Source organism: Castor canadensis, chromosome 15, assembly GCF_047511655.1.
Source record: "Castor canadensis chromosome 15, mCasCan1.hap1v2, whole genome shotgun sequence".
Taxonomy (NCBI): domain Eukaryota; kingdom Metazoa; phylum Chordata; class Mammalia; order Rodentia; family Castoridae; genus Castor; species Castor canadensis.
In genome coordinates this window covers 44,771,088-44,780,017 of record NC_133400.1, presented here as the reverse complement: position 1 = coordinate 44,780,017, position 8,930 = coordinate 44,771,088, and positions in this window count along the sequence as shown.

The following is an 8,930-nucleotide window of genomic DNA, read 5'->3' as shown; positions in this document are numbered from 1 at the left end:
CAAGATGTATACTTTTTATCAACTATAACACATATTTGCAAGTTGGCTAATTCACCAACTCTACTTTTTACTGTACACTGTCACCTCAGAGCATCTATAAATCTTAGGTACAGGAAGCAAAAATTTTGCTAATGTGTCACAAGGGGTAATAGTGAGTGGTGCCACTCTCGTTTCCACCCCATGATCTGGGACCCATGAATCCTGGATAGTGGAGAAACACAACCATACACTGTCCATTAATATACATGACCAGATTCAGGTTTCTTTCAACTGCCAAGACTCGCAATATAGCTTTATTGCCTACCTCAGGGGTATATCAACTCTTCAACTTTGTTGTCATTTTATTAGTGTTTATCTTGGGGTCAGACTACATTTCTTTACCTTTCCTTTTCACAAAATGTCATATTGGTCCATTACATAGATATTAAGCTGAATGGACCTAGAAAGCAAGAAGTAGAAACTACTCTGGACTGATTGGTAAAACCTAAGCAGTGTGAAAGGTGGAAAATAAATCCAACAAAAACTCATAGGCCTATACCTTTGTGAAATTTCTAGAGCACCAGTGATGTGTGGTATGTCAAGATATGCCTTCTAAGCTAAAGGCTAAGTTGTTTAACCTAGAACCTCCTATTACCAAAAACAAGGTACAATAGCTAGCTAGTGAACCTCTTTGTTTTTGGAGGAAATTTATGCCTAATTTGGATATATAATTCTGGCTCACTTACAGAGCAACTTGAAAAGATGATTTTGTTTGTAGTACCCCAAAAGGTTTGGAGGGTGTAGCGCAAGCTACTCGAATGATAAGATCCAGCAGAGTCAATGGTACTTTAACTTTTGTATGTTAAACCAAGACAGGTTCTGCATTTCCAATGCACTTGCCATAAACCACCTCTTTGTTCCCTGTGTCAATCAACCAACCCACTAAACTGACAGATACTTATTTTACATTTTTGTTTTAAAATTGACATAGGATATTTTGCTTATTCATGTAATATAGTATTATAATTTGACACATGATCAATGTGTAATGTACGTATTAGGGCACTTACCATTTTCTTCTCCACAAATATTATTATTTCTATGTGTTATATGTCTTCAAACTCTTGTACCCATTTTGAAATATCTAATAATTTATGTAGACTTTAATTTTATTTCATTTATTTATATGGACTATGGTTAGATTATTGTGTTATGGAACTTTAGAACTACTTTTCCTCAAACTGTATTTTGGTTCACATTGTCTACCACTTCTGCACTGCTCCTTTCACTTTCTCTTTCTAGCCTCTGATGATTTCTACTCTACCCTCTATTTTTGTGTTATCAATTTCACTAGCTTCCAAAAATGAGTTGAAATATGTGGTATGTGTCTCTCTGTGGCTGACATATTTCACTGCACATAATGTTCTCCATTTTGCTTCAGATGAAAGGATTTTACCCAATTTTATGGGTGAATAATGCTGCATTGTGTACATACATTTGATCAAATTCAACATCCCTTCATGATAAAAATTTGAAGGAATCAGACATAGAAAGAACATGTTGAAGCACAATAAAGGCCATATTTAACAAACCCACAACTAATATCATTACAAAGGTAGGAAAGCTGACAGCTTTCTCTTTAAAGTCTGAAACAAGCAAGGATGTCCCCTTTCACCACTTTTGTATTGCGAGTTACAGTGAAAGCAATCAGACAAGAGAAAGAAACAAAGAGTATCCAAATTGTTAAAGAGGAAGTCAAATTAGCATTGTTTGCAGATGACACAATCACATATAGAAAGTTCAAAGACTCCACCAAAAAAGCAATTAGAACTAATAAATACATTCAGAAAAATTGTAGGATAAAATTCAGCTTATCTCAACCAGCAAAAACCCTTGTTCCTTCCTATTATTGCTTATACTCTCTCTACAACAAAATTAGAAATAAGGGCAAAATAGTTTCTGCTGGGTATTGAGGGGGTGGGGGGGAGAGGGAGGGGGCGGAGTGGGTGGTAAGGGAGGGGGTGGGGGCAGGGGGGAGAAATGATCCAAGCCTTGTATGCACATATGAATAATAAAAGAAAAAAAACAAATAAAATGGCATATTTAAATCCAAAAAAAATCAGCATACAGAAGCCAGTGCGATTTCTATAAACTGATAGTAAATTATCTGAAAATGAAACCAATAAAGTAATCCCATTCACAATATAAACACATTAAAATTTACCAATAAATCTAACAAAAGAGGTCACTGATTCCTACAATGAAAGGTATAAAACATTGTTGAAGAAATACATACAAAGGAAATATACTCTGTGTACCTAAATTAGAAGAATTTGTATTTTCAAACTATTCATATTACTCAAAATAATCAATAGATTCATTGCAATTTCTATAACATACAAGTGGCAGTCTTCCTAAAATGTGTATGGGACTATGATACACTCCAAATATCCAAAGTCATATTTAGCAAAATGAACAATGTTGGAAGTATCATATTACCAACTTCAAAATATCCCACAAAGCTATATTAACCACAACAGCATTGTGTGGGCATAAAAACAGACACATAGGCCAATGGAACACAATAAAGACCCCAAAAATAAAGTTATGCATCTAGAGCCAATTGCTTTTCAAGAAAAGTATTAATAGGCCACATTGGATAAATAACAAGAAATGGCATTGGACAAATTAGATATTCATATGTAGAAGAATGAAACTGCCCCTATCAAAGTTTGGAAAATCAACTCAAAATGTATTTAAAAACTGAAGTGTAAGGCCTGAAAGTATGAAACTACTATCAGGGAAGCTCCCTAAAAGTAAGAGCCTCTGGAAAATCATTCACAATTCCACAATTGCTCTTCAGGGAAAACCCATAGATACCTGGCTATATGACTCTGCCCCAGGAGATGTGGATGGCTTATTCTTGTTCCTGGATAGCACAGTAAGCCTCCATGTGGTAAGGGCCTCCCCAGTGAAAGATGGCCCTTTATTCTCATTTTTATCTTCCAGAATGACCCTGAGGGAATCCATGAAGTGTACTAAAATATCTCCTATGAAATGCAAATAGAAAAGGAAAGTGATATCTATAGTCCTTTCTGACAGTTCTCCTGGACTAACCTCATATTGAGAAATTGTATTTAAAGAGCCAGAAAGTGAACTAGGGGATGACAAAGGGAAGGTCAGAGGAGGATCAGGATAGATCTGCAGAGCTCTGTGGCCTTGGTTGTAGAAACAAGTGATAGACAAAACAAAAATTGATGAGATTCCCACAGATTTCTGATATAAGGCAGAAGGGGTTCTTCTATATTAGAAGTTGAGTCTCTGGTACAGCCATATAAAAGCAAGAGCAGGAGGGATTTCAGGACTGGGAAGATCTGGAGACCTGAATACCAGCAGCACAGGGCACAACAGGGAATGGGTAGGGGAGTTTCCCAGGCTCCCTTTGGCTTGCCAGGACGATGTGGAAGACAATTGTGTGACTACAATGAGACAAACAGAATGAAAAACCTTCTTGTATGTGTCATGATCCTTTAAAAGTAACCATTAGAGATGGTGCAAGGACTTCATCTTCACCTAAAACTGATGGCCCTATTTCCCTGTTAGGTTAAAAGGGGAGAGAGAGAGAGAGAGAGAGAGAGAGAGAGAGAGAGAGAGAGAGAGAGAGAGTTTAGTAGATTAAATTTAAATTTCATTCGATAATGGTACTGGGTCAATGAGCCAGAGAGGAAGGAGAAATCTGTGTGTAGGGGAAAATACTCTATAGGGACTTTAAAGATAGAAGCACCAAATAATATCATAAGAAGATTGTCTTAAGTGTCAATATGAACAACAATGAGACAACTTGGTAGGAAAAAATGCATACTTTACAAAACAGGGAATACAAACATCAAGGTGCTCTAACTTATTTGTAATGAGATAAATATGGACAACTATATAGTCCATAGATCAGCAGGTTACACATTTGTGTTATGTTACCAAATTTTTGTTGGATGTGTGGAACACTCAGATACTGATGAAGAATATGTAAATTGCAAATAAAGTTTTGAAGTTCTATTTAATATTAGCTAAAAAGACTGAACACATATTGTCTGGCCCAAAAATTCAATTTCTGGGTATGTGGCATAAGGGAAGTTTGTGCACATGTGCACCAGGATATGAAAAATTATATTCTTGGCAACATTATTATTAAAGATCAATACAGGAAACAACACTAATATTCATTGATCACAAAATGGATAAATAATTTGTGGTATCCTGAGGAAACAGCATACCGTAAAGTAGTGAAAATAACCAAATAGATACATGTGACAATTAGAGCAAAAGAAGCAAGACACAAATAATACATACGCTAGAATTCCCTTTCTATATAATTCAGAAGAAGGCCAAACTAACTTGTTTTCTACAGTGCATAAAAGGGTATAAAACCACTTTTTTTTCTAAAGCAAGAGTGGAAGGAGTATGCCCTGAAAACCAAAATATTGGTGAATTTTAGGGAAGGTGTGAGAGGGTGTGACCTGGGCTTTGCGGTATTAGTCGTCTACTTCTTGATCTGGATAGTGATTATATAGAGGTCTGCTTCATATTTCTGAACTTTATCACATATATATATATTTTTTAACTACACTATGTGCTGCATGGTGATAATTTATTAAGGATTTTCTGTGCAGGAGCAAATAAATAAATAACAAAAACCTTGAAGATAGCTTAGTTTGAATACTAGATATACAGACACTATGATACTAGATACTATGCATCACTCCTCCCACCCACCTTTTAAAAGGACACACTGAATCTTATTTAGTGCTCCTTGGGATGAGTGCGCAGCTTGGGTGAAGAATGAAGGAGATAGGAAGGGAGAACATGCTGGAGCTCAGTTCCTGAGCAGGTGAGAGTGGATAAGATTAGGAAGAACGGTGTGGTAGATCTTTTGGGGAGCTCTTTGTTAATTGGCAAAAGAGGGAGATTTTGTGAATCACTTTGAAGTTATACAAGTGACGATAAAGGAGAAATATTCTTCAGTGGGAGGGATTAGGTTCTTGCTAAGATGCCCCAAGAGAAGGTGTGATCAGTTCATACTATCCATTGTTTCAGTCAAATACCCCTGTCCCAAGGTCATACTCACCACTGTTCTGTCCAGCAAGGCAATTTATGAGGTGGGATTTCCCTATACAACATAGCCCAACAATGGCCACCACCACCAAAGGTTGAGATATCTTTTCAAGAATCCTTAAGACTTCTGAATTCAACTACCAGTTGCTCCTTGTTTTCCATTAGATGAATGGGGCCTCTCATAGTAGATACAGATGGTTAGGCTCCTGAAACTCAGAAAAGCTACTCACTGGAATCCATGATCTCTAAGTCATCTCTCCTGGTTATTCAAGGCATGTGCTTATCAGGTTTCTCTTGTGAAACATGGATACCAACTTTCTACATTTTGTATACTTCTAAGGGGAAAAAACATTGTAGCATGTCAGAACCTGGCACAGATGCCTTATGGACACTGACTTATGACTCCAAAAGCATTACTGAGCTTCTAAGTAATGGAATGAGGAAAGCAAGGCATTATTTTCAGAGCCATGAGAACAGTGACATTTTTGAGTAAGTGGAGGCAGAATGCAACATGATAAAGTTGAAAAGTGGTTAGAAAAGGTGCGGGCATTCCAAAGGAATTTGGTGTCTCATTAATTCATTGACTATTATCTGGCACGTGGAGGATATTATTCTAGGTTTCTATCATCAAGGAGCAAACAAAATGGATACAAATTGAAGTGGGAGAAACAGATAATAAAGCAAATATGCAAAGTATATATATCTGCGTGTGTATGCATGTGTCTGTGTATGTTGTAATGGTAATTCTTAGAAGAAAAAGAGCAGGGAATGGAGTAGTGGTGTTGGCATTTGAATTTACATTTAAGTAGTCTGAGAAAGGATCCAAGAGTCATTTGTTTTGATGAGGATAGATGTCTGCATTCAGTCAGGAAAGAGCTCAGGAGAGGAGGAGGAGGCTCAAATATATTACCCCACAGGAAAGGTGGTGTTGGGGTTTGGCTCCTCAGTCCCAGAAAGGACTTCCTCCCCATGATCACATGGACAAGGATGGAATGAATTCATTAGCCTTCCCACAGGACTCTTCTATAGACCCTGGTGAGTGTTCAAAGAATAGCAGCACTTCATGGGGACATGTGACAAGTGCTTCTGCCTTGTAACCACCTCTGCAATGTAGACAGCAACTCTATCCACAGCAAAGTTATGGAAGGACCAGATGCTATTTGCTAATGTTGGCAGCTGAGGGAAAAGGTCCTAGATGACCAAGTTTATGAGCTGACTCACTTGGCACTGGCTCTGCAGGTGGGGGAAAATTCTCAGGTGCCTTCACTCACTCCTTGAGCTTCCTCCTGCTGCTGGTTCCTTGGAAAATCCACTGTACTTCTTAGAAGCTGAAAATCAAACAGGATATTACAGCCATCCAATTAGGAGTTGAGAGGAAGAGAACTGAAGATGAAACTGCACTCCTTTCCTACTGAATAAACAGTTGAGGTTTCTGCAATATTTCCTAGTGGGCAGGAAAGTCCTGGGCTTTACAGCCCTTTCTGAAATTACTTTGTCACTTCTCAGAGAGTGAGCCAACAGTTTCCCTATCCACTTGGCCACCTTTAAGTGAGGTGAGACTAGCCTTGTGGCACACTACTGATTGGACCCCAGGAAGAGTGTGATTGAGTGATAAAACTCCCTTGATTGCAGGGATTCTGGACAGATTTGCCAATGAAGTATTTGTAATCTTGTTTGCTCCAGGTGAACTAAAGGGCCTAAACTCGCTATTTAAACAGGACTAGCATTTCTATTAAAAAATTACAGATACTGGAACTATGTTGTGACCTAATACCGATGTGCAAATTTTTTCCTTTCACTCAGCAAAAAAAAAGTACCTACTAGAGAATATTAGCACCTTACACATTAGCACTTCATACATATTGGTTTTGATTAATTAGAATAAATGGAAAATGAGTAACTGTTACAACAGGAATTGGTAGACTCTGGCCTGCAGGCCAAAGCTTCCTGTTGTCTATATTTGTAATTGAAGGTTTATTAGAACAGAGCCACACTCATTAATGTACATATTGTCCATGGCTGCTTTCATGCCACAAAAACAGATTTGAAAAGTTTGCAACAAACACTGTTTTCATTTTAAACTATTTATAGAAAAAGTTTATGAACAGGTGGTTTAAGAGATAGAATAAAGAAAGAGACCAGTTTTGCAAAGAGATAGAATAAAGAAAGAGACCAGTTTTGCAATAGTGCTAAAAGTTATCTGGGAAAAATTACAAAGAACATCACCAAAAGTTACAAAAGACAAATTATAAATCTACATAGACTCAGGTCATTTGTCCCCTAATGCATTTATAAATTTGTTGTGTCCTGAGTTAACAAATATTTTATGAGAACAGGAAGAATTCCTTTATACAAGTTATCAAGGAAGAAAATAAAAAGACTTAGCAGTGGTTGGGGGCACTTAGAAAGGAGCTGGAGGGTCATTGTTGGATTAGATTTGAGATGGATCACATGCAAACTGACCTTTCAATAGGCTGCAGACATGCCTACTCCACCCTCACGTGAGCTGACCTGTGGACTTGGCCAAATAGTAGTTTCCCAATATTTGCTAACCGCTGCTGACCTTTTGTGCAGTAAATCTCTTCCCAAACTATCCATAGACTGTGACTGCATCAATCCCTCTCTTCTAATACAAGTTAACTTCTTCCAGCACCAGTCACTTTGGAGTCCCTTGTGATTTCAGGTTTTAAGCACACCCACCATTTTAATGCTTCTTGAATTTGTGTCTTCTGGTCATGATTCTAATTAGGTTGAAATAAGTAAGTTTTCCTTTTGACCGGGATGATTTTATTCTTGGTTGACAAAGTTTAAATGGAAGGGCTTTAAAAAAATTGCCACACTACCACAAAAAAGTAAAAAGAGGAGCTCTCTTTACGCTTTGTGGAAAGCTTTATTGAAGCTACAGAAATTAGACTAGTCAGTACTGGTCATAACAGTGCAGGACAAAGTTACAGGACAGTCTTCACAGGATAGAGGCTAAAACAAATGCTTTCAGGAACTTTTTATCTTGAGGACCTATTTCACACCAGTGCTTATAATGAACTCAATAAATTGACTAAGATAACTGGACAGCATTTGTGAGTGGTTTTTTGTTGTTGTTGTTCTGTTCCATGTGAATTATTCCCTTGAGTCCTTTGTGGAAATGAGGTCCTTATTTCTCCATTAAGATGAAGGACAATTTCCTGGAAATAGTTGACAATTATTCTCTCAAAGCTTGAATTGCTCCATGCTTTCCTGGGCTGGTTTGCACAGAGATTTGAGGTGATCTTTATGTATTTCCCTTTGTATGGAAGCTGGTGTTTTTCTCATGCAGGTTTGAGTATCCTTTTTTGTTCTCTAGTTTTTATATTTCAATTATGATGTGATGTAGGGTTGTTCATAATTAGTCATGTATATTTGAAGGTCAAAATGCATCCTGTAATGGGTGTCTATACTTTGCATAGATTTGGGAAATTTCCTATTATACTTTCATCGAATAGACTTCTTATACCTTTAGTTCATATTTCAGCTCCTTTGTCTACCTCATGAATTCTCAGGTTTGGTCTTTTGATTGTGTCCCAGAGTTCTTGTATTCATGTGTATTCATTTTTCCCTTGTGACTGTTTGTGTGCAATAATTCCTCAATCTTGTTTCCATCTCTGATATTCTTTCTTCTGTTTGATCTTATTATCTGCTGTGGTTTGCATATGATTTATTGAAGTTTTCATTTCTACTTGATTATTTTTCATAATTTCCATCTCTTTGCTGAATTTCTCTTCCATGTTGCTGACTTTCTAGTCTAGGTCTGGGGATGAATTGTTAGCCTCAATTTATCTGTTTATTTGAATCCTCTTGGAGTTCAC